The following is a 27,375-nucleotide window of genomic DNA, read 5'->3' on the forward strand; positions in this document are numbered from 1 at the left end:
TGCCCGAGACCAGTTCTTCATTGAGCATGGTGTGTTGTGTCGCCGGTTTGAGGATGACAACCCATGTTCTGAGCCGCTTACGCAGATCCTTGTGCCTCGGCACCTCCGTCCTGAGATCCTCCAGGAGTACCACGACTACGCCGGTCATGCTGGTGTACACCGCACATGTGGTCAACTCCGCCAACGCTTTCACTGGTACGGGTTGAAACGGGACGCTGAAGATTGGGTTGCGAGTTGTGAGTCCTGCAGCAAGAGAAAGAAACCAGTGCACAGAGGACGCGGCGCCCCGCTCCAGGTCACCTGGGCAGGCTCCCCGTTCGAACGAATCGCGATGGACCTGATCCCAGGTCTCCCAGAAACGGCTGGTGGGAATCGACATATCCTTGTGGTTGTTGATTACTTTACCAAGTGGGTGGAGGCGTACCCTTTGAAACGCATGGACGCTAACACCATTGCTTCGGTTTTCGTAAGTGAGTTCGTGGCGCGCTTTGGTGCGCCACAATCTTTGCATACGGATCAAGGCCGAAACTTTGATTCCGCGGTCTTCAAAGAGGTGTGTGCCCTCTTGGGGATCAAGAAAACGCGCACCACGGCTTACCATCCTGCCGGTGATGGTCTGGTCGAACGCTTCAACCAAACGCTGGAGGCCTTGCTCTCCCACTACGTGGCCAGTCACCAACGTGATTGGGACACGCAGCTGCCAGCCATGCTCATGGCCTACCGTGCCACCCCGCAGTCGAGTACGGGTTATACACCTGCTTACCTGCTCTTTGGGCGCGAGTTGTGTTTACCACAAGATGTGGCCTATGGCTTGCCTTCCGTTGACGCAGCTCGTGACGAGCCGTCCTATGTACAGACTCTCCGCCAGAAACTTGCGCATGCGCATTCCTGTGTGCGTAAGAAGCTCGCCTCAGTTCATAAGCACCAAGCCCGTCTTCACGACGCTGGCGCCGTCCCGGTGCGTTTCGCTCCTGGTGACCTCGTTTGGTTGCTGGTCCCCGCCGTCCCGGTCGGTACAGCACCGAAACTGTCCAAACTGTGGCGTGGACCCTTTACGGTACGAGACCGCCTATCGGATGTTGTCTACCGCATCCACACTACGTCTGGTTCTCGTGAGTGCTTCCAGGTGGTCCACGTGAACCGCCTGAAACGCTGCCACGTTCGTCCAGAGCGCTTGGCGACCATCGCTGAGATGGCCGAAGACAACACGTCTACTGAGGCGGCGGGCGATCTGCCGTCTCACTCCGCCGCTCCAGCCTGCCGTGAGTGGGGCACTTCTGCCACACGCCGCACAATGGCTGCTGGCCCCCGTGCTCGCCCACCGACCTCACCATCGTATGCGACAGATGCGACCGATCGTCTATATCATGATGACGTCGATGATAGCATTGAGTCATTCCCGGAGCCTCGGCTCATGCCAGCCATTCCACAGCCGCTGCCGCCTGCTGCCAATGCACCAGCAAGACCGTATCGCATCCGTCGCCCACCAGGTCACCTCGCAAATTTCGTCTGGGGTGCACGCTTTTGAGCTTCACCCAACAGCTAGTAGCTCTGTCAGTATCTGTTAACTAAGCCTCTGTCTCGTCATCAGTTTCCTGCACCAGTCTCCCATCTCCTACTGCTACCTGACTTCGAGTCATTGGCTCTGCTGTTCTACCACTACATCTCATCGTTTCATCATACCATGCTGATACCATCACTCACCTATAGTACGATGACATGAACACCAGGACTCCATTCCGTGGCCTGCTGAGCCTCACCAAGTACCTGTCTTACCCAGCCATTGCCACCAGTTACTGGAGTGTCAATATGTCTGCTATGTCTTCGTTGTCCGTCCACCCTGCCACTATAGCTGATTCCGTTTAGTGCTGCACCTACACTAGTACTGCTATGATGTCGTCTGTTCTCTACTACCCTGAGTGCACTGTTCCAGTCTACCATCTTGTACTGCCGCCATCTTCTATAGTGTCTACCGTCGAAGCACTGTCTTCCATGTGCCTAGTAGTGTCTGCTCAACTTGATTCAAGTGCTGCCGTCCACCATCGTCATGAGTACCGCCCGCACTGATCTCTGTCTGCTACCTGATGTCACCGAGTAAGACTATCTATGTACGGACAATTGTGCCCTGTATCGTTAGTTCTCTAAGTATGACTTCGCTCCTAGCCCACCTCTCAAGTACCTACTGAAAACTGTTACTCCGGTTCCTGTGCCTCGGGCACTGAACAATTACATAGTTTGTAGTTCCTCCTTATCTACCGGATGCTTAGCTTCTGATTGCTTCATGGCACTACTAAAAACTAAATAAAAATGTGCCAGTGGTTAGCCCCTTGACCATTCTTTTCTGTTTAGGCATAGCTCATCAGCACTCTTCCTGTCTTGTTGTTTTGATTCTGCTTCGTGCCTGTTTGCATTGCACATTTTTTTTCTTTCTTTCCCCTTTTCCCCCACAACATTAGAACCTGTTCGGAATGCCCCAGGTTGGTGCGAACATAGCCTACGAACTGTGTCCCCCACTGCAGCTTTAGGTTCCCCCGTTTAGTTTTGGTTCGCAGTCTGACGCTTTGTTCCCTTCTGCTCACACCCTCTTTGGAACTACTGCGATGTTTAGTTTTCTTTTATTTTAGCCCTTTTAAGTTGCTCTTTTGTGTTGTTTCTTTCCGTCACGAGGACGTGACCCTTTTCTTTGTAGCCGAGGGAGATGTCATGGCCCTGTATAGATAGTACTACTCACCAATATCACTATAGTACTGCACATATTCACTATCAGCCTGGCGCCTACCTCTACCGCAGCCCCTCATCAATGCCCATTAGAGTATTGTTCTCTTCCTTTTGATTACGATAAGCTAACCTCTCTGTCGCCGGACCTAGACTATCCATTACCATAGAACTGTCGTCTATTGCCTCTGTTGCCGGTCCGCTGGTCTGCTGTTCCGCTTTGCTACTCAAATTCCTCATTAGCAATAGTTAGTTTAGCGCAGCTCACAGCTCGTTCGCTGCTATCACTACCCTACCTTCCAATTCCCCGATCTCTATTCTTTCCTTTACTCTCTTTTACTATATTAGAACCTGCTTTCCCTTTTAGTCCTTCAGAGAGAGTTTGACCCAACTGAGTGAGCGCAACATCCTTCCTCACTATTGAACCTGAACTGAATCCACAACTAACTGCTTGTGCTTTGTGTTGTCCGTTACGCTTGGGGGTTTGGGGCTAAGAAGTGCACATATATTTTGTGCCAACGGACTTCGGGTTACGGAGTTACGTAGAGACGACACTCAGCCTTAGGCCACTACATTTGATTACTGCTCTCTCGTTTGGTTCTCTGGTCTATCCTATGCTCTTATGCATCGGTTAGAAGTCACGCACCGTAAATTGCTTCAATTAATGTTTCGTATGCCACTCTAACCTCTTCTCAGACGCTATACATGTTGGCTTCCTCTTCCCCTCACTCAGAAAGCTTTCCCCACTAGACATGGAAATTCATTCATCGCATTAAGCTTAAACTTGCTCCTCCGCATGCACTTGCGCCTTCGAGCAGGTTCAATAATAGCTCACCTACTAGGAGTTCTCTCCAGTTCCCACTTGCCAGATCATCGATCCTTTTAAAATCCCCTCTATTCAAGTCCTATTCTCATGGGTCTCGGCTTTCGCAGGAGGTAGAGTCTCGTGACACCTATGCTGCATTTTGTTCCATTCTTCACGTACCTACCTAAGTTGAATTGACGACGGTTTCGTTGTTTTTCATTGCAAGCCTAATCTTCATACTGCCCTCTCCAGGTTCCCTTAGTACTCCTTTTGTTTGTTTTTTCATTCTTCTTACTTTCTCCTTCTTTTTCTCAGTTTCCCCCACCATGGCTGGATAAAATCGCCCGCATCACATGTTTATTGGCACTATGTCATCGTGATTGTGGAATAATTAAATACAACACGAAATCGATTTTGAATAACATAAAAATCCTTTAAAAATTTCCATGAACTCGTTGTTGTCTGGCCATGTCTGCATCGATTATACTCTTAATTGCACTAATAATAAATAAATAATAATAATATCATCACCTTTCGAGGTTCGTGAAGTATTTGTCTTGTGCAGTTAGCAACTTTCGAATGTGACGGTAGACGTCCAAAATGATTTTGTTGGCTGTCACTCGGATTCTACTTTACACCCATCTTTGTCTCCACATCAGTATCCTTCGAAGTACTTTGTAACCTGTAGTTTCGCGCAACCTGTTCTGTGTATCTCTCTTTCTCCTTGTGATTGACTCAGCTCCTGTGATAGTTGTGTTGGTAGGGTTCATAACACCCCGTTCTACACTATTCCATTGGTGTTGATTTGTCACACATGATGATTCGTTGAGTGTACACACATTGTGCCAATATATTCTATAAAACCATACCATTTAGTTCAACCCATTCCATTTAACATCTACCTCTCCTCTGATGAGTTCCCAACATCTTTTAAAATGGAATGAAACAAGGCTTGTCAGGAGCACCTTCTAGCTGTTGTGGAGTGTGACTGGTGCAGTGTTCGTGCTGGTGTCTGCAAGCGTTGCCCGGTCTCGTCTGGTCACAAGAAAAATCTACCACTGTAAGCATAACGTCAACAAACTCAAACAATAGAAAGAGATAGAGAGAGAAAAAAGAGAGAGGGAGAAAGAGAGAGAAAGAGAGAGAGAGAGAGAGAGAGAGAGAGAGAGAGAAAGAGAGAGAGAGAGAAAGATGGGTGAGTTAGTGAGAGAGAGAGAAAGAGGTGGAGAGGTATAATTATATAGAGAGAAAGAGTTCTGGGGGCATATTAGGTTTTCTCCAAATCGGCCCGTTTTTTCGCCTATTCGGCTTTTCGGTAAGCTCGAAAATACATCAGAATCGGCTGCAAAATCAGCTGATTGTATGAAAATCGGCTGCAAAATTGGAATATATTGGAAAATCGACTAAAAGAATTGTTGGCATATTGGCTTCAAAACTGGTGAGATACTGGAAATGCAGCTCTGCTAGATGGAATTGGCCACAACTGTACATTGTAGTGTGGTATTTTACTAGTAACGATAGAGAGACACAAGTCACACGACCTCACCGCACAAGTACTACAAGTCTGAAGTAGAGAGCTCGAGCAGTCAGGTTTGCAGCAACATCATTCGTTCGTAAACGCATTTTGCAACAACATTTGGTAGATTTTCGGCGATTCTCAAAGGACCCCTCCAAAATCGGCGACAGGCTTAGCGATTTTTCTACAAGTCTCGTTTTCGGCGAATTTTTCGGCCGGCCGATTTGGGGAAAGCCTAGGGGCATATCGCCACTTGTAGAATACGGTCAACATAATTATTTTGATCCACTGGTGGCAGGCCAGTGTGATACAAGTACATGGCTAGCACCAGTCATGAGCAGAGTACCAGTCACTCTGTTGCAGGTGACGGTATGCAGCAACTCGTCGAAGCTCTGCAGGTGCTTCCGGGCTGGCTGCTTGTCCACTGAGAACTGCCTGTGGCAATCGATTCCACACTGGCACAATGCAGTATGGGAAAGAGCACAGAAGGTAGTCAGGAGCTCTTGGCGAGACATTCAGCTCAAGCTGGTGGGGATGGTGCGTGCTGTGCTTGGGCTGCACGTGTGCGTCAATGACGTGGTACCATAGCCGGCGGGGGACACATGGCTGCAACTTGAGGCAGACCATGGCCGCACATCAGTTTATACAACAGGCATAGAGCAGAGACCTTTCGCCGAACAGTGAGGCTGGGAAGTATGGTACCACAGCCAATGACATTAAGGAGGCGGAGCCCAGGTGTGAGGGAGCTGATCCCATCCACGCAAGGGAGGGGGGGGGGCATATTACAGCATTGGCCAGACGAATTCTTTGTAGACAGTCACCATGCCCGCGTGGCTGAGGAGGGGTGCTGCTTTCCGCAAGAGGCTCAGCCGCTGCTTAGCACTTGATGCAACCTGTCGAAGGTGGTATCTGTAGCTAAGTTTGGAATCAAACGCCACCCCGAGCACCTTGACAGATTCATCTGGTGGGAGAGGAGTTCCGCCGAATGACAGCTGTGAAGTCACTGCATCCTTCCGCTGGTATGATAGAGTGATGGTTTGCGATTTCGATGGCTCAAACACAATCCTCCATCTCTTGCCCCAGGCATGAAGCTCATCTAGGTGGTGTTGTAGTGGGGCATTCGAGGCTTGGTCAAGGAGGTACATGTAGTACAACGTGGCATCATCTGCAAAAGTGTTCAGGTTTGTGCCATGCGACAAGCAGCTTAAATGTCGTTCACATACACGAGGAACAGTGTAGGACCAAGGATACTAACTGGACGGAGTATACCGATGAGATTTGGCCATGAACAACAGCTTTAATGGTACGACGTCTCAGGTAGTGTGTAAGCCATTTGAGCAGGGAACCCCCTATCCCCACCTGGTGGGCCTTGTTAAGTATGCCAGCATGAGACACTTTGTCAAAAGCCCCCACTATGTCCACGGCAACTGCTTGCACAACTCCACCTTGTGCCATGGCATTGGCCCACTCATACTGTAGGACAGTCAGGAGGTCTGGAACTCCGGTGCAGCGATGAAAACCGTACTGACGAGTATTCAGCAGACGGTGGCATTCCAAGAAGTTGACAAGTTAGGAGTTGACTATGCTCTCCATTACTTTCGACAGGATGCCAAGGCAAGACACAGGTCGATAATTCGAAACAATTGACTTGGAGGACTTCTTGTTTATGGGGCACACGTGGGTTAGTCTCCAGGAAGCTGGCTGGACCCCAGCTGTGAAGCAGCCAGAGAACAAGCAAGCAGCAGGCTCTGCCAACTCTCTGTGCCATTCCTTGAGGACTCTAGCTGATATGCCGTCGGGGCCAGTGGCCTTGTGCGGTCGGATTCAGCACTGCTACTTGACAACGGACAGTGGCTGGATGCTGGATGAAAGTGTATGCTGTGATCTGATGTGCCAAGGCATCAAGTTGCATAGAAGGGAGCTGATCAGATGCAGAGAAATCTTTGGAGCCGGGGCTGCACTTCGTGGCAAAGTATTGGGCAAAGCACCCGGCTTTCTCCCTTGCAGTGGTGTGCTTATGTCCAAATCTGTCGACCAGAACAGGTATATCGTTTTACTTATATGTACTCACAGGAAGTGTGAGTTACGAAGTCTGAAGAAAATGTTGAACAGTCTCTGCTGGGATGACGACTACACCATAGCTCAGTGGTTAGAGCATCGCTAGCTACAAGCGAGGGTCCCTGGTTCGAGTCCTGGTGGTGACAGTCAATTTTTTCTTCAGACTTTTCCCGCTTGTCTCTTTCCCTCAAACTAGTGAAGATTATATTTATATATTTATATTTATTACAACATCTCAAGACTCGGTGGAAACACCGGCCAATGTTAAGAGAGTGGGTGATGGCCAACCACGGCAATAAATAAAAGTAAGGGGAGGGAAAAAGAAAGAGTAGCAAAATGAACAGCAACAACAACTCCGTAAAGAAAGATAATGTCAAATAAAAACAGTGAAAAACACAGAGACGCAAAGGACATGTGGATAATGAGCTATTTATGTCGTAGTAAATAAGGGGCGGCACGGATCTTAAACAGGCGGAGTGAGGCCAGATCCTTAACTTCTCTGGGTAGAGTGAGCCAAACAGAATAAGCAATAAAGAGAGGGGAGCACAAAAGAGTGGATGAGTTACACTTAGGGAGTAAGAGCGAGTTTCTAGTTCTTAGAGAAGAGAACCAATTAAAACACATGAGATGAGGTGGGCACAACTCAAGCTTAACAGAATGGACAAGAGAAGCCAGGTGTGCACTGCGTCCATGTGATAACGGGGTTGTGTGAGCGATTTTATAAAGGGCGGATGATGAGAGCATGCGGGGTTGACGGAGGAGAATTTGAAGGATTTCCTTGTGGTGTATTTCAAGCTTTGCAGCAGCGGAGGAGGATAATCCAACCCAAGACGTATCGGCGTAATCAAATATTGGGCGAAGGTAGGCTAGATAAAAAATGAAGCTTGCAAGAAAGTGGGAGGTAGGAGCAGTGGGGGAGAGAATTCCTAAGGATTTACTTGATTTTTTACAGATATATTCGATGTGGGGTACCCAAGAGAGTGCAGAGTCAATCACAATGCCAAGGTGTTTGTGAGAAGACACTATGTCAATTGGATTTGGAAAGTTGGCATGGATGAAGGTTGTGAACTCTGGCTGGGGCGGGAAGAGCATGATCTTGTTTTTGATAGATTTGGGGACAATCTCCAGGACGACATCCAGGAAAGAACTTCCTGAATGCCAGCATGCAAGTTGTTTTTCAGGCCAGTGAGGGAAGCTGATGAGGTCAGAAGGGTCGTGTCGTCAGCAAACAGAGACGTTCCAGGGAAGACTGCAGGTAAATCGTTTACGTAAATTATAAATAGTAGGGGACCAAGAATTGATCCTTGAGGAACGCCTGACAATACTGGCTCTGCAGCCGAGGATGTGCCAAGCACAGTTACGTACTGATAACGCCGAGAGAGATAAGATTTCAGCCAGGAGAGTGGTTGTTCATGTACCCTGAATACATGCTCGAGCTTGGCCAAAAGTCCTCGATGCCAGACGGTATCAAACGCCGTGGCCAAGTCAAAGAAGCAAATACCAGCAAGCGCTCTGTTATCCCTATGCTGGCACACCTGCTGCACGATACGGGTCAGTTTAAGGGAGGTGGAGTCGCCTTTACGAAACTCAGATTGTGCGGGACTCAGAAACGGCGAAACACGTCTGTATAAGTGATCATTAACGCGCTCTCCACATACAGGCATGCACCCCGCTCAGAACACATTGTTTTCTGGTTGGCATATCAGGGATATTGGGCGGAGCAGCTGGCGTGCATGCGAAACACAGGTCGGCCTGCTCTGCGCAGGAGCTGTGACCCGGTGCACACATAGTGTGTGTGAGAGAGAGAGACAGACAGGTCGGCCTGCTCTGCGCAGGAGCTGTGATCTGGAGCACACAGAGTGTGAACGAGAGACGGTCGGCCTGCCGTGGGCAGGAGCTGCGACCGGTAGTGATTGAAATGAGCCAGCTGCAGAGATCGACTGCCCGTTCCCAATATCCCCAATATGGCATGAGAGTAATAATGAAATACAATTGGTGTATTGTGCTGTACTGACAGCAGCAATGTAAAGCTAAAGCTAAGCAGTTCAGGCACAATGTGGTCACTAACCCACAGCTACCATTGATGACTTTGAACTGCAGCTAATTGACGTGACACTCGCAGGGTGTCAGCTGTAGCAGCCCGGATGTAGCGGTGGACCGCATCACTGCGCCATCTACCCATGACACGGATGATGTGTTCGGGGACACCTGCCATGGCCGCTGATGTTGCGGCGCCAATCCGGAAAGAGTGACTGGCATATGCACTCGGGTCCGTGACCCCACAGAATGGCAGCAGGTTGCGCAGTTCAGAGGACACTGCATTTCTTGTAAGCGGCTGGCCATTAGCATAAGTGAACAGATGGTCGCCGCCGGGGCGAAACGCCAGGTAGTTTGCCATGGCCTGCACTGGGCAGATCAGTGCGTCCGTGCTGGCTCAAACCAATACTGTATGGCCCGTGCTGTTGGGGTCCGTCTTAGAGGAGCGCACGTTTACCGATAACGACCGCTGGTCAGTACTGATCGTCACATCACATCGCCTCAGGCCAGCAGTCAGTTCTCCACAACGGAAGAACCCATGAAACGCCAAGGAAAAAGCTGCCCTTAGCATGGCCTTGTCGTGAGGGTGCCGCATGCGTGGAACGGCAACATGCCGGCAGATGTCCCTGAGAAGTGGAGTGGTTATCGGCAGACGATGACGCTGTGTCGATGACGACCTGTCGATGCCCCGCAGGACCCTAGCGAGGAGAGTTGTTGGGTCTGACGGGTAAGCAAAGCCAAGTTCCACATGAAGGTTGCGGATTGCCGACATGTAGACACGGACAGATCGAGGCTGAAGAGTCCTGAACAACTCGGCAGCAAAATAGCACAAAGTAAAGTCGTCGCCCGGCAATGGGTTGCAGGCATGCACTTGGCAGAACTGGAAGTAGCGGGTCGAGGCGGTAGAATACGTCCGGCGGGAGGATGGTGCTATTGCCAGTGCTGCTAGCTGTAGCAAGGAGTCTGTCAACGGAGAGTTGGCAATACTGGCTGATCTGGCTCGGGTGTTGCTTCCGGGGCCTGGCGCCTGAATACCTGCAGCAAATTGCGAGACAATGCATCGGCGACAATGTTAGTGACACCAGGAATGTGGACAGCTGACACCAAGAAGTCATGCTCAATACACAGCAGATACAATGCCCGGATAAGTGTCATGACTGGCAGTGAACGGCAGGTACCGGAGCGTATACAGTCCACCACGGCCTTGTTGTCACACTGAAACTGAATGCGTCGCCTGCTCCACTCCGAACCCCAGGTCGCGCAGGCAACTATGATAGCATACATTTCTTTGAACTCAATGTTCTCGTTCTCGTTCTGGGCTGTCCACTCTCCTCTCAGCCACCGGCCGTTGTAGAAGGCACCATAACCGTGAGTGCCGCTGGCATCAGTCTGTAGTTGCATGTCGGGGGCTGGCGTCCACTCATCCACCAGGAAGAATGACTTCCCATTCCATATGGTCAGGGCCTCTGCCCACCACAACAGGTCTGCCATTGCCGATGCCGAAATGCGTAGCCATTGGTGCAATGGTGTTGATCGAGTTGCTCTGTCCAGGTCGTACAGGCGTCTATGAATGTGCGACCAGCTGGTACAGCTCTGGACGCGAACGAGAGTTGGCCCAGTACGGAGGCGAGGTCCCGTTTCTGAACCCGGCCGGATTGGACAAGGGCCGACACGGTGGTAGATAGCTTAGTCAGCTTGGAAGGTGGAAGGCGGATCTCCAGAGCCATTGTGTCCAGCTCTAAGCCCAGGAAGGTGAGAACAGTAGAGGGGCCATCAACCTTCTCAGGTGCCACTGGGACCTGTAAATATGCAAAAAGGTCGAGCAGTAGTGACTTCTGGTGCTGGGCAAGAGGAGGACTGGGAGGCGATACATTCAGGAAGTCATCCAGGTAATGAATGAGATGGGGAAGGCGGCATGTGTCCTCCAGAACCCAGTGAAGGGCAGATGCAAACTTGTCAAATATGTTCGGAGCTGACCGAAGGCCGAACGGGAGGACTTTTTCGAAATAGTACCGACCATCCCAAGAGATACCCAACAAGTGCCAGTCAGAGGGGGCAACAGGGCATAATCGGAAGGCGTTTCGAATGTCCACTTTGGTCAGGTAGCAAGCACGGCCTAACTTCATGATATAGGAGATAGCCGAATCGACAGTGTCATACTCCAAGCTGAATGACTCCCGGGAAATACCATCATTGACACTGCAGCCAGTGGGGGAGGATAGGTCATGGATGAGGCAAAATTTGCCATTGGATTTTGGGATCAGGCCCAAACCCGAGGTTTGAAACAACTGGTTTGGCGGCTCAGCAAACGGACCAGCTGTTTCTCCAGCATCGCAACAAGACTGTAGGTAGAGGGTGACAAATTGTTTATTGCAGAGACTAGACGGATGATTGACAGATTGAATGTATGATACCAGAGGAGTGGTGTGACCAATCGAGAAACCGTTAAACATGCCAGCACATACATAATCACGAAACAGGGCATCAGGGTGAGCAGCTAGCAGTGCAGTTAGCCGAGGCACGTTGACTGGAGTGACGACGTCACTGGGAAGACTGAGAGGCCGCTCGGGTGCAAGTCTTCTTTGGGTGTTTGCCGCGGCATGACAGACAGACATGGGCCCGTGTGCAGGACGGGTATGGGCAGGCGCCGTTGTTGTAATTCCGGCAGATCTGGCGGCCATCGTGACGAGGAGCTGGGCTGGTGGCTGACTGGTTCCCGCCTGCGTGCTGCGCAAGAAGGAGCCCTCCACAAAAGCGGCAATGCGGGGCTGGAGATGGGTGCACGAGAGAACAACGCGAGCAGATAGGGCGCCCGCGGCTCGTGAAGCAGGACTGCCAGAGGTTAGGGTCCAGTTGCCGCCAGGAATACAGGTGCGGCATGGCAGCAAGACCAGCACGGAAACGACGGTCATAGGTCAGCCCGGCGTCGGTCAGATAATTGTTGTTGGCCTCGATGATGGTGGCTTGGTACGCCAGCAAATCTGGGGCTTGGTCCAGCGACGCATCGACCAGGACTCTGGTGAACAAGGTGAAGGCCTCTAACCACGTCGCCAAGTCATGGACTCGGCGCTTGGAGGGCTGGGGAGTGGACGAGCTCTGCACCAGCTCAACGGACCTGCCGTTCACCAACGACAACTGCAGGACATCACTACTGCCAGACATGGCTTCAGGCAACAAGTCCCCAAATTCGACAAACTCACCTCATGTGATACGTTCCCGTAGCCGTGGAGGGATGACGGGGAGTCCTGGAGAGCCGGCCGCGCAAGCCAAGTGCATCGGGGAAGGCTGCCCCTGCGGCAGAGGAGCTGATGCTGGTGCTGGTGCTGGTGGGGCAATGGGCGAGGTGGTAGGCCCGACGACGTTGGATTCCAAGCGCTCCACGCGCTCCAGGAGGGGCTGGATAACACCAGTCAGGTCGCTCAGGGTGAGAGGAGCTGGTTGTGACGGCGCAGGAGAAGTCACCTGGTCCGCGTTGGCGGAAATGTGCCCATGAGCATGGGTCACACGAGACCTCGCTCTCCGATGTTCTTGAGAATTCGCAGAATTCGCAGCCCGCTGCGGATACGGGTAGAGAGCTGGGGGACCGTCAGCGTCAGTGCCAGCAGCGCTTGCACCCCGTGAGGTGCTCCGTGTTCTCGGCATGTCCGTTGAGGCAGGAAAATGTAGGAAATTGACAACTGACGGACAAACCAGTGAACAGTCGAGTCGTCGGAAAGCAGAAGTGACAAAGGAGTTTTTCGGCAAAGCAAGATTTGGAAAGCACACGTGGGAGAGTGGCGCGCGCTGCGCATGCGCATATATAGCAATAACATCATAATCAGATGCATGATCATCAGACTAAGTATGAGTGGTAGATGTTCCACGTTCGTTAACAGGGCTTAGCGCACACGCTAAACCACCATAAAATATGCGTTCGCATACTTTGGACACGCAGGGAAGAAGAGAGATAGGGCGGTAGTTTGCAGGTTTGTGGCGGAAACCTTTCTTGTATACAGGCATGACTTTCGCTGTTTCCATGCGGAAGGGAATATGCCCGTGGAAAATGACATGTTGAAAATATGGCACAAAGGGAATGGTATGGATGGTGCCAGGGCCTTGAGGACCCGGTTGGGGATGCCGTCGGGACCAGATGCCTTGCACGTCGGAAGCTTCTTCAGATGACACCGGACAGTGGCAGTTGTGGTGATGACGGACGTGAAACAAGCTGAGGGCTCCGAGGGGGTGAGAATAGGGGGAATAGAGAGCAACGGGTCATCTGGCCGAGTCACAGAGGCAAACTGGGCGTTTAATGCGGTAGCTTTGGCCAAAGGGTCAGCCGCCTGCTGAGTCCCTGTGGTAAGTGACGGAATTTCCCGTGATACGTTTCGAATTCTTGCTTGTCTCACAAACTGGTGAAGCGATGGACGGTGTCTACCCTGCAAAGTAGTTTTCACTGAGCGGATATAAGCTCTGTACTTTGTCCGCGTCAGGGTTTTCACTATATTTCGCTGCTGTTGATATGCTTGTTTGTTTTGTTGTGTTGGGTACTTCTTAAAAATGCTATAGAGATCATATTTCCACTTGATTGCTGTGCAGAGATGGGCATCAACCCAGGGTGGCTGACTGGGCCGTGGGCAGCGGTGAGAAGTTGGCTGCTTTCCGAATGGCCAGAGGTGCTTCTCAAGGGCACTATTGGGAATGGAAGAAAAGTGCGAAAGCGCATCATTGATGTTGCTGGCACGCAGATGCCAGCTCCAGTCAATATCAGTGAGCTCTGCATTCACACTATCCCAGACGGAAGATGGCACGGATTTAAAGTCATATTCCGGCTTTGCAGGAACATTCCTGAAGTTGTATTGGGGTGCAGCAGCGGGATGTCCGTTTGCAGCAGGTTCCTCATGATAAACAGCATCAGTAGGCAGTGGGAAGTGACTGATCATCTGTGCGTGGTCAGATGCACCAAGAGGAGCAAGAGATGTAACAGAGAGTAGTAGGTGAGGATGATCCATGAGCACAACGTCAACACACGATGTTGAGCCATGGGGGGTAAAATGTGTGGGGAATGTCACCATTTGCTCAAGGCCAAAACAAGAGAAGAGGTTATGGAACTCCCTTCCAGCACGATTCGTGGTGTCTCTAGGAGACCAGTCAGAGTGGCGAGCATTCAAGTCTCCTGCAAGTACAATCGCCGAATTGGGGAGGCTAATGTTGGACAGACAGTCCTCTAGGAGGTCACTAAATGCCTGGACTTGGGAGATGCTGTCTCCAGGGGGTCTGTAAACAGAGCAGATGATGAGGGGGAGTGAGGGAAGGATCACTGGCCGCAATTCGAGCCAAACCGCCTCCAGTCCACAGCGCTCAAGGTCGAAGCGGCGCTTGATGGACATGAACGACCTGTCAGCTACAAAAGTAGCAACACCGCCATAGCCTGTTGCTGGCAGGTAATCAGAGCTGGTCGTAGGTGGGCGATCCAGGCGGTATGACGTGTAGCCTGGAATTGAGACGTCTATGGCGGCTGTCAGCTACGTTTCACATAGGCAGATTATGTCTGGAGAATACTGCTCACAGACTTGACTAAGCTCAGCTAACGTATTTACTATGGAGCGGCAGTTAAGTGAGAGCACTGAGAAGGATGAAGGTAATTGGGGAGGTTGATTAGGAGTTTTAGTAGTTTGTCGTCCAGAATCAGGAAGGAATGGTGGTGCAAGTGGAATGTGACCAATATATATAGAAGAATATGTAACGCAATGAGGGGAGGGGTGTGATGGACTTGCGTGGGACACAAAGGGTTGGGCAAGAGGATTTAGCTGTTGGCTAGGTGACCGAGGACTCATCACTTGCTAGCGGAGTCGGCATAGCGACTTAGCCTCCTTCAGGAAGATCTTGCACTCCTGGATTTGGACTTGAGTTTTGGCTGAGCTTTGCTTGTGGTGATGAACTGACTGAGTTTCTCCATATTCGTGTCACTTGGTAAGTTCACCACGAACAGTTTCGATTTCCCGTGGGCACGCGCCCTTCAAAATCCTGTACAATGTCTCTTGCATGTCATTGCTGTTTGGACTTTCGAACGTGCAACTTGCGGAACATGTGTTCCCAAACAATTTCCTTCCCACCCTCCCACCCACTAGCTCAACTCATGTTTCTGGCGCACACATGACGGTATCTGTATAGTCCATGAGAATTATGCTCTCAACTGGTTATGCATCTCTATATATTTAGCATTTGGCGGCTCTACTCAGAGTCATTGGCGGCTCCATGCGGAGGCATTGGCGGCTCCATGCGGAGGCATTTGGCGGCTCCATGCGGAGTCATTCGGCGGCTCCATGCGGAGTAATTGGCGGCTCCATGCGGAGTAATTCGGCGGCTCCATGCGGAGTCATTCGCCGGCTCCATGCGGAGTCATTTGCCGGCTCCATGCGGAGTCATTCGCTGGCTCCATGCGGAGTCATTCGCCGGCTCCATGCGGAGTCATTTGCTGGCTCCATGCGGAGTCATTCGCCTGCTCCAAGCGGAGTCATTTGCTGGCTCAGCTGCGAGCCATCTAGCGGCTCCAAGCAGAGCCATCATACCAGTTGCTCGAATCGGCACTCCCAGCATAATGCAAAACTCGGTTGCTCTGTTGTGAGGGGGGGGGGGGGGATGCTAACTAGCTCCCAAAGTCCACTGTCATCGTTGTCGTCTTCAAAGCTGGACAGCAGCTTCGAATTTGGAAATTGCGTTGCCCACGTTGTAGATCTACGACGCACATCTGGTCCATGTGCTCAAGCAAGTGGCTTTGGACTGTCGGACTGTGGTGTAACGGAATCTCAGCCATTCCGTTCCCCAGGACGCATGACACAAAGGACAAGACTGGTTTGTATTACATTATTTATATTGACAAGACGGAAATGGAGACAACACTCAAAAGGACGAACAAGAAGACTGACGAAAGGACTCTCGACTACAAAATCGCGCATGCTCATATCACACATGCACGCGACTAGACGAGACAGTTTGGGGAATGCCATCACACAGGAAAACAAGACATCATTTTACAACACCTGCCCCCTTGATGACATTCCACAAAATAATAAACCGACACCACGTTCCACATGCACAACAGCAAAAGGAACCACAGCAAAACAGAAAAACCAAAACCAAAAAACACAAGAGCCGACGCTCTAAACTCAGGCACACAAGGATAACCGAAACACGAGAGCCAAAGCTCCAACAAATAACAATATGCGCGCAGCAGCGCAAAATAAATCTATAACGCAAATTAATGCAGAACAACAGAACGACGAGAAGAGCAACATACCGACAACCAAACTCAAGAACACAGCAACGAACTGAACAGCGAGAGAAACATGATCAGACAATTAAGCGAGCAAGACAACAAGATGAACAACAAAGGACGACACCCAGTCGGTGATGCCAGACTCATCCACTGGCCTCTGGCGAGCCACGGCCACATGCTCCATGCGGTACCTGCCGTCCCAGGCTCCAGTCCCCAGCTTCTGCCGGTCCACCACCTTATCTGCCTCCTCTCCGCGTCGTCTTCCGCTTCCACCAGCTCCTCATCTCTCCTGATCACCTCCATCCCCATGCTTACTATTATTTTGTTGACGACGACAAACAGACTCATGACAAACTTACTCATCCTCTGCGTCCCGGGTTTCGGCACCACGTTGTAACGGAATCTCAGCCATTCCGTTCCCCGGGACGCAGGACACAAAGGACAAGACTGGTTTGTCTTACATTATTTATATTGACAAGACGGAAATGGAGACAACACTCAAAAGGACGAACAAGAAGACTGAGGAAAGGACTCTCGACTACAAAATCGCGCATGCTCATATCACACATGCACGCGACTAGACGAGACAGTTTGGGGAATGCCATCACACAGGAAAACAACACATCATTTTACAACAGTGGGGTCGGTTCGTGAACCGGGCTCACAGAACGTTGGTCTGTACAAGTACAAGGGGTCACGGATGCGGGGGCATCCCGGACAAGAGCTTTTCAACTCTCCTTGATCGTTTTCGGACGGGCGGGCAGGCGGGCGTGCGGGCGGGCGGGCGGGTGCGTGCGTGTGTGAGCGCATACAATCATTTGAAAACAATAGATTAAGCCTTGGCTCTCTATCACAGTCTATTCTCTTTCGGTTCTTGGTTTTTTCTTAGTGTTTTCTTGGCGTTGTGTGTGTGTGTGTGTTTGTGTGGGTGTGTGGGTGGGGGGGGGGGGGGGGGGGTGGGGTGGGGTGTGTGTGTGGGGGGGGGGGGGTGGTTGTGTGTGTGTGTGTGTGTGTGTGTGTGTGTGTGTGTGTGTGTGTGTGGTGTGTGTGGTGTGTGTGTGTGTGTGTGTGCACAATAATTTGAGAACACTACATGATTGAGATATTGTAATTTGCAGCGAAGAGACCACTTGATCCGAGGATGGTGTGTAGGGTTTTTCATGTAATTAAGTGGCTGTAGTGGAGCCTCAATTCTTATTTTTATCTTGAGAAGTACCGGTAAATGATATGAGCCGTCGACTGACTAAATAAATGTACCTTGGCTTAGGCTAAGTTAGGACCTGATTTCAACTTTCATCAAAATATGACGTCAAAGTTACTCAAAGAAAACGCGACCGCGATCGATCTTGAACTACTTAGTAGTTGAAGCCAATGAAGTCGAAGACGAGTCAATCTTGATTTTTTGTTTGCAGGTTAGATCGATCAATCGATCGATCCTAGGCAGTCAGAATGGCGAGTGACAATGTAGCATTGAGTTTGTCGGTGTGCCGCATGAGGACGCGTCTCTCCTGAATGAACACGACGAGTCGTTCTACTGCAATGTCCCCGGGTGCGACGACAGCGAGTGTGGTGATGGAGCCGACGACCCGTATGCACCGGCGGCAGAGAAGCGCCAGCTCCGTCCGTCTGACAACGACAAAGACGAGAATTACAATGACTTAGAGCAGGAAGGGCCTTTGCCCAGGAAGCCCTAATCGCCGCAGAGATTATGGACGGGATGTCAATCATATGTAGCTTGTTACTCTACCACTATGCTCTCTATCTCTTCCAGCTAGCACTCCAGCACACTCGCACATGCACTGAGCCACAACTATCGACAAGGAATCAAGAGAGTTGAAATATTGAAATAGTGGTAAAGTTGGGAGAAAAGAAAACTGTTCTTTTTCCACGAGATCCAAGATCCATCAAGAAAAAGGACATGCACAAAATGGCGACCATGTCGTCCATTGACGCGTAATCATGGTAATCACAAACTAGTGCAGCGACCAAAGAAAAGACACAAGTGAAGAAGAAGAAACAGCGCTGCAGCAAGAAGATCGGATCGCTGCAGTCGCTAAAATGCACTAGCCTACTGACTGTAGTTCCACGTGAGCATGCAGTCACGTGGTCATAAACAGAGTGCGTACACACTCACGTCATACCGATACGTCATACATGACAAAAAGAAAAGAAAGGAAAGTCACGCGCGAGTCAAACAAATCAAAGAGCGCGAGACTACGTACTGCAAATACTACGAAGAATTTGTTTGATAACAAATGCACAAGACGAGGAATTTGTTGAGAACAATCGGACAAGAATATATATCTCTTCGAAACTAGAATGGAGTCCGTGATGAGAATTCCAACGAGCCTGGACGCAGCTACAAAGTAAGAATACAATCAAATAACTAATATCGTCAGAACTATTGTAACAATAAAAGCAGTCGATTTACCACTGTGTTATCTCTATATTTACACCAGTCCCCCAGGTAACACAGTGTCAATCGATGTAACGACTCGGGCGTTGGATATGACGACGGTTACGCAGACTACGATCGGCGACAGCCAACGGCTCAACATCGAGATCACACTGCACGGGCAACGCAGGCACAGATCCAGACTCACACGACAACACAGATTCAGCAGCAGGTTTAATCAACTGAATGTTAACAGTCTTTTGTTGATCAAAGCCATCCACAGAACGACACACACGCACGGAACCAGGACCAAGGATCTCGGTGACCTTCCACCCAGCTTCGAACGGTGGCAAGCGCTTCTGCGAACGAGCGGGGTGACGGAGCAACACAGCATCACCGACAGCATATGGATTGGAAGCGCTGCCCTCAACAAAATCATGAGACGACAACTCAGCTTCGACAAAGTCACGAATACGAGCGGACCGACCAGCAAGGCTGTCCACCCAATCACTAAGGCTAGAACCAACAGCAGACTCGTCAACAATTAACTGACGTGGAAGCCATCCACACATAGCTTCCATTGGGGACACACCAATCGCAGCATGGAGTCGCGTACGGTAGTAGTGCAACAGCACAGGCAACTCAGACTTCCAATCACTCGAGGAGTCGAGCATCTTGCGAATGAGGGTCAACAAAGTGCGATTAAATCGCTCAGCAGAACCCTGAGACTGGGGATGCCTAACTGCACCAGTACGCACCTTCGTGCCAAACACACGAAACAATGACTCGACAATGCCATTCACAAATTCAGTACCATTGTCCATACGAACAACTTCTGGGGAGCCCCACTTCAAACAAACATCGGTCACAGCTTCAGCAACTGACTGACCATCATGCGCACGTAGGGGAACAACCTCGACCCATTTAGTAAACACATCAACAATCACAAGAACACAATGAAAACGCCCACTGCGGTCAGAACCAAGTTCAAGAGTATCAATAACAATCTCCTGCCAAGGCTTACCGGGCAAATCTGGGCGAGCGGGATCAGCCGTCGGACCACTCTTACTACTGGCGGAAACACAAGCTTGACACTGCCGGACAAACTCAAGGCACAACGACGACATACAAGGGAAATAGCACTTAGATCGAAGCAGATCATACATCATTCGCCAATTACCATGGCCAGAATTCACATGAACAGAAGAGACGACAGCATGTTGCAAAGACGTAGGAATAACTGGCACAGACACCAAACCATCAATAGGCAACTTGATACTACGCACTAACATACCATCATCAACAAGCAATTGATCACGCACCTTTATGAACTCAGGAATGGAGACCAACTCACCACACTCCAATTGAGCAACAGCAGCTCGAATGGTGGGATCCACCTTCTGGCCTTCACGTATCTGAGCTAACGTGACAGGGCCAACCACAGACAGGCAGGCGGCCACAACATCAGTCGGTGCAAGAGCCTTTGCATACTTGATCCAGTCAGTCGGGACACGCGTCAGCTGATCAGCACGGTTCTCGTTCGTCGGAATCCACACGACCTCGATCGTCAGACCTAGCGTAGCGATGAGATCATCGATGATCTGGAGGCGACGACGCACAAGCAGCTCTTGCAGACCACCAGTCTTCACACGTTTGGAGTTGGTTACTACTTGCGTCAGCCATGCTGCCACTGTCTTAGAGTCAGTCAACAGCTTGAAACGGGAAACTCCCCACTTAGCGGCAAGGGAAATGCCTTCGACAGCGGCTTCCAATTCAGCAATGTTAATATGCCGCTTGTCGTCAGGCTTACGAAGCCACGAACCATCCTCGACGATGTCACCACCGACCTCCAACGCCACGCCGACAGCAATATCAGACGCATCGCACCACACCTGGCATTGGCTTTCACCGTTGGGGTCTACATGCCACACACCGGTAGCAGGATCGTGCTGGCTTAAACGGCAGGCGAGACTCATGCAGCGCTGAACGAGATCTGCAGGCAACGGGTCGTCCCAGCCAAGCTTCTCCAGACATGCCAAACGCTTCAGCCAACTACAATGAGGACGAAGCCATGACGCAACAGGGTAGTGGCTCGTCAACTGGCCACACCACTTGTAGAGCTCACGTTTCGTCGTGACATCAGCAAATGCGACATGCGATTCATCACGCCGGGACCAGCGCACTCGACCATCATCAGACTCGTTGAGCTGCAGTCCTAGAACCCGTGCAGCCGACATCTCCAAAGCAGGCTTAGTTGGCAGGCTGTAGCTAGCGAGCTGTTCTGTCAACACAGTCCGTTGACTCTTGGGGACAATGATGTCGTCGACATAGTTATCTGTATCGGGCAAGCTGCCGGTAGCGTACTTGATGATGGTGTCCATGAACTTCGGCGCCACACTCAGGCCAAACGCCATGCGCGTCATCACGTAGCGAACGCCACGCCACTCGACAACTTGGAACCGTAGCAATTCCGGGCTGACATGGATTTGCAAGTACGCCTTGGTAATGTCCACTAACTCAAATTCATCAGCTTCACCCTTGAGCCTCCACTGGCGCAACGTCTCGGCGCACACAGGCGACTTAGTGCCAGGGTGGGACACCAACAGCTTATTCAGGTGGCGATAATCTAACACCGGACGCACAGGCGTAGACGTCTTGTGCGGCTGACTCACAGCCATCAATGGCAAGACACAGGCAGGGCGACCATGGGTGTCAGCGTCGTGCTTCACCAGCCAGCCTCGCTCAATCCACTCATCTACGGCAGAGCAGAATTGCGTCTCCTCTGCCGCGGTTATTTTCTTCCGAGGGTACTCGCTGATACCAGGACCAACACGGCCATTGGGTTCTTCACCAGACTTCCATACCCACTTGACCTCCCAACGCTTCTCAGCCGACATCCAACGCATCTCGCCGTCATCAACCTTCAGGATGACATCGTTGCCGTGAGTCTCTACATGGACATGATGCGACAGCTTCGATGGCGGGCGCGTCGGAGCTGTAGACATTGGCGAGTCATCGGCGACTGGCTGGAGAACTTCTTTGTCAGCACTAGGGGTCATACCGTCGGTCAGCTGATCCTCATACACTTGTACACGTGTAGGCTGGCCAGGAGGCGGCACAGCTGCTGATGCTACTGACACCGACGGGCAACTATCTGCATGGGCTGGACCGGGCCCAATTACGACACGCACAAGCTGATCAATAGCATACTCTACAGACAGGCGCCCACACAAGGTCACCAGGTCAATGCCAATCAGTACATCGGCGGCCACTACACATAAATCAGGCACAACGACAGCATTCAATACCACTTCATGGATGCTCACCGGTCCGTCGTGTCGCCAAAACTTGAGGGCCACTGTGCCACACGTCTGCATGGTGTTGCCATCCAGTGCTACGATGCCGTCATTATTGGTCAATGGCGTCACATCGAGACCAAGGCGATGCAGCAGGGCTTCTGTCACTAACGTGCGAGTGGATCCAGTGTCTATCACAGCTGCAGCACGCACACTGTTACTCGCGTTAGGACCAGCACATTCAACAAACACACGAGGTAGCTTTGGGCACGATGGCGATGCAGATGCCAGGAGGCACACGTCCTTGGAGTGCACCGAGGCCCCAGCAACTTCTGAGCTAGCCTGTGTATCCAGCCACTTCTTCCTCAGCAAGCAGTCCTTCTTGACGTGCCCTTTCTTGTCACAGAAGTGGCAGAACGGGTCCTTGCGCCGGTGCTCTTGCTTGGCCGCGTGACCATTCCCTGCTCGGGATAACTTCGGGCAATGCCTTTTGAAATGGCCCGGTTCTCCACAATGGTGGCAAAGCCGCGGTGATGGCGTGGCAACACTGTCTTGCACATATGTGGCAGCTGCGGACACTGCACCAACTCTGGCGCCGGTGGCTGATCGCAGTGCCCGGATCCTATCAAGGCATTCAGACACCTTCAGGTCCCTGCCTGCCATGGACAAACGGACATCCTTGGCAAACTCAATTGGCAATCCGGCCAACAGCTGCTCGATCACCACAGGATCGGTATCGCTGTCACTCTTATGTCCAGACAGCTCTAACAGACGGCACAGCTCGGCAACATATACCTCTGGACTTTCATCCACTTTCAGCTGCCGCTGCTTAAACAAGCGGTACGCCTCACTGCGGCTCACGCAGAAGGACTTCCGCAGGATGCTCCTCACTGCATCCTTATCTCGCTTCTCCGTCTCACTCAGTTTGGAGAACACACGGTGGGCTTCGCCCTCCAAGAACAGCGGCAACCGTTTCATCTGTTGCTCCGTGCTTGTCCACCCCGATATATCTGCCAGTACTTCAAACTTCGACCAAAACATGTCGAAGTCGTCCACGCGGCCACGATACGGCTTCACGAATCCATCCAACTTAAGTGACGACATTTCACTGTTGACAGAAGACGCACTGTCACTAACACTAGTATGATCAGCACCACCTTCACTGTGCCTGGATTCCACGGATGTACTATCCTCAGGACTCCCAGGAGTCAACAAATTTTCAATGTCACGATCACGATGTCCAGGCGCCTGCGGAGTTGTCGGTGTGCTACTGATACCCCTGCCTCGAGCGTTCCTAAGTCTAGGAGGCATCGACTACCAGGCCACAACAGCACGCTTCGTCAGCACTCTACCAGTGCTCAGCGAACAACACACGACACGTGAACGATCGATCCGGACACAATTTACGAATTCAAGAAAATTCCAATTCGAAACCACGCTCGTATTCTCCGGTCCAAACCAGCGGGGTTTCGGCACCACGTTGTTACTCTACCACTATGCTCTCTATCTCTTCCAGCTAGCACTCCAGCACACTCGCACATGCACTGAGCCACAACTATCGACAAGGAATCAAGAGAGTTGAAATATTGAAATAGTGGTAAAGTTGGGAGAAAAGAAAACTGTTCTTTTTCCACGAGATCCAAGATCCATCAAGAAAAAGGACATGCACAAAATGGCGACCATGTCGTCCATTGACGCGTAATCATGGTAATCACAAACTAGTGCAGCGACCAAAGAAAAGACACAAGTGAAGAAGAAGAAACAGCGCTGCAGCAAGAAGATCGGATCGCTGCAGTCGCTAAAATGCACTAGCCTACTGACTGTAGTTCCACGTGAGCATGCAGTCACGTGGTCATAAACAGAGTGCGTACACACTCACGTCATACCGATACGTCATACATGACAAAAAGAAAAGAAAGGAAAGTCACGCGCGAGTCAAACAAATCAAAGAGCGCGAGACTACGTACTGCAAATACTACGAAGAATTTGTTTGATAACAAATGCACAAGACGAGGAATTTGTTGAGAACAATCGGACAAGAATATATATCTCTTCGAAACTAGAATGGAGTCCGTGATGAGAATTCCAACGAGCCTGGACGCAGCTACAAAGTAAGAATACAATCAAATAACTAATATCGTCAGAACTATTGTAACAATAAAAGCAGTCGATTTACCACTGTGTTATCTCTATATTTACAAGCTGCCCTGGTGACAATCACTTTGCTGCGCTTGACAAGGACCTCTTGAAAATCTTGTCATGTCGCCCGCCAGCTGAAGCGCCGTTCTCGCCAAAGTCACAGCCCGTTCTTCAAAAAAGTACGTACTGGATGAGCTGGCTGCTTCAGTGACCGCGGGATTCGCGAACCCCACAACAACTATGATACTGCATACATGTACATGACTTGTCCAAAAACCGAATTTGACAATTAGAGTGCATTCTACAATATGGGGAAGTCAAGGGACTTCTAAGGCTTACGTCAGGCTGCATTTGGTTGGGCATTTTCAGAATGTAATGACAACCATTCTGGAATGGGAATCGGCAAGAATCACCTGACCAAACTAACGCGCCAGAATCAATTAGGAATAACTTGACATAACAATTCCATGTTGTCGTTGTGGAACGGCGGCTGTCTTTTCTTTTACTCGACTCTAGTTTACTTGAGAGAGTCATGGTACTTCTGAGTGCATGATTTGAGGCACTTGAACCTGTTGCTACATTGTTTGGCTCGTGGCAGCCATTATCATTTTTGATTCCGGAATGAGAATGCTCATTCCAGCATGTGAGGTGGAATGATCATTCTCCAAAATGAATCATTCTCAGCGATTCCCATTCTGGAATCATGTGATATGTGACCAATCTAACGCACTTTTTTGACCAACCAAACGGGCGAGAATGATTCCGAGTGATTCCAAGTGATTCTCATTTGGGAATGTGACCAACCAAACGTTACCTCAATATCGATATGAAACTAAACAGTTACTTTGTCACATGGAAGTCTACAAACTAAAGTATATTTTCCAGATAAAAATGAGTTTCCAAAATTTCACCCCTAAAGCGGGATTCACAGAAGCTTTTTTGCGATGCGACACGCGATGCGACGTGATCTGCGACGGATGCGTGCGATGCGAACTCGCGGAAAACCATTCACAGAAGAAGTCAGCGATGCGACGTCTTGCTGATTTGGGTACGTCACCATGATATTCACGCGGTTTGATACAACTTGTACAAATTTATAGGCAACTCTTGAACCTTTGTACTACTTTGCTGTAGAAAAGGTCAAAATCGTATGCCAATCCCTTGTGGCATCGCATCGCATCGCAAAAGTTGAGCCAAGCTCAACAACTTCTGCGATGGCCTGCGATGGCCCAGTTGCGGCAGTTGCGTGGGGTGCGACATGGCTGCGATTTGGGGTTTTCCGGTTTCGCGCCTGTGGCATCGCGTGTCGCATCTTAAAAAAAGCTTCTGTGAATCCCGCTTAAGGCCGCATTCACACTACGCAAAAGCAACTGCCTGCAAAAGTATGTTGAAGGCGACTTGAAAAAAAATCTGTTCACACACGATATGCGATGCGCGTCACGTGATGCACTTTTTACGTTCGCCCTGACGAGTGTGTCATAATATTTCAACTCCACATTTTCTGGTGATCTGAACACACATCAAATTTCCGTTGACCGTTCTCAATTTGCCGTGGTGATAATGCAAGGAAATCATTCTTTGCTGCCATGGATCGCCATGCCCGTGACAGACGTCGGCAGAGAGTTGCCGCAGCCCTTGCCATTTCTCCTTCTTTTTTCCTATATCTCTTGTAGTTTTGTATCCACCTTGATGTGCACACTCGCCGCCGTGAACACGACAGCCTTGATGCCGAGGTGCTGGACGTAATCATTGAGTTTGGATGCGATATATCATCATAGTGCCACTTTTTTGAGCTTGGAAGCTCAGGGCCATACACTATGCTTTTTTGCCTAGCTCATCAGGAATGATAAATATGGTGGTAAAGACACACCTGGCAATATGGCGGTAAACACACGCCTGCCCACACAAGCTCTCTAGGCTGCAAAGTTCTGGCACAGAGCTCTCCTTCTCACCACCACCACCATCAGTTCGCGCCTGACGCCTGGTCGATGCATGGCTGGCGGTATCCGGCATAGCAGGCTGGTACATCAAGTAGCGCATGGCACATAGATGATGACACAGCAACGACATAGCTCGATTGCGACGTACGTTTCGTCCCCGCTGGACTCATCAGGCAATCTTCTTCTTGGATGTCTTCATACGGAGCTTGACTCGGGAGAATGAAGTCGAAGACACCACTGCAGCTGTACTTATGGTTGATAAATATGGTGGTAAAGACACACCAGGCAATATGGCGGTAAACACACGCCTGCCCACACACGCTCTCTAGGCTGCAAAGTTCTGGCACAGAGCTCTCCTTCTCACCACCACCACCATCAGTTCGCGCCTGGCGCCTGGTCGATGCATGGCTGGCGGTATCCGGCATAGCAGGCAGAACTTTGCAGCCTAGAGAGCGTGTGTGGGCAGGCGTGTGTTTACCGCCATATTGCCAGGTGTGTCTTTACCACCATATTCATCAACCATAAGTACAGCTGCAGTGGTGTCTTCGACTTCATTCTCTCATCAGGAATGTTATAAGAACTGATGGAAATGTTTTTTCCATTGATCGGCTACATCATTGTATTGCAAAAACGTTTCAATCAATTTGAATATGAGTTAGGCAAAAGTAATTGCAGAATTTATTGGGTTATATAAACTTTCTCTTTGCATTCGAGGGTAATACGACACCGTCTACCGCCTTTTAAAATGACCTAGGCAAAAAGCATAGCGATGTTATAAATTTTTCATTTCTCCTATATTTTTCTAGACATAACCTGGAATTCGAACCCACACTATCGCCCTGCATGCATCCCCCAATACATTTCGCATACATACTCATTCTTCCAAGTTGCTTCACGGTACGATTTTGCATTTGAAGGCCCTATTTGAACATTGTGGCCAGCTGTCTTTGATGGTACGGTACGGGACAGGTACGGGATAGCGCCAAGCATCTTTTCCGTTTGCTTTTCTTCGGCAACAGCTCTCGCCTTCATCTCTGGTGCAGGTGTAATCTAGTGACTTCGTACATTCGTTATAATAGACCAATCCCTTTGTCTGGGTTCGTGAAAAGGGCCACGCGTGCAAGTCAGCTTGTGTGAAGTGCATGGTTTTTGTATTTAGTTGGTATGTGGCAGCTTATGGGACAGAGAGACTTTTGCTCCCCGAGCTTGTGTATGTAAA

General features: G+C 50.3%; 1 protein-coding gene across 3 annotated transcripts in view; it reads left to right on the plus strand.

Annotated features, from left to right (window-relative positions):
* LOC135807036 (sushi, von Willebrand factor type A, EGF and pentraxin domain-containing protein 1-like) overlaps positions 1 to 27,375 on the plus strand; it is a 108,901-nt gene that overhangs the window by 48,709 nt on the left and 32,817 nt on the right. The window lies entirely within an intron of this gene.

This window comes from Sycon ciliatum, chromosome 1 (genome assembly GCF_964019385.1).
Source record: "Sycon ciliatum chromosome 1, ocSycCili1.1, whole genome shotgun sequence".
Classification (NCBI taxonomy): Eukaryota; Metazoa; Porifera; class Calcarea; order Leucosolenida; family Sycettidae; genus Sycon; species Sycon ciliatum.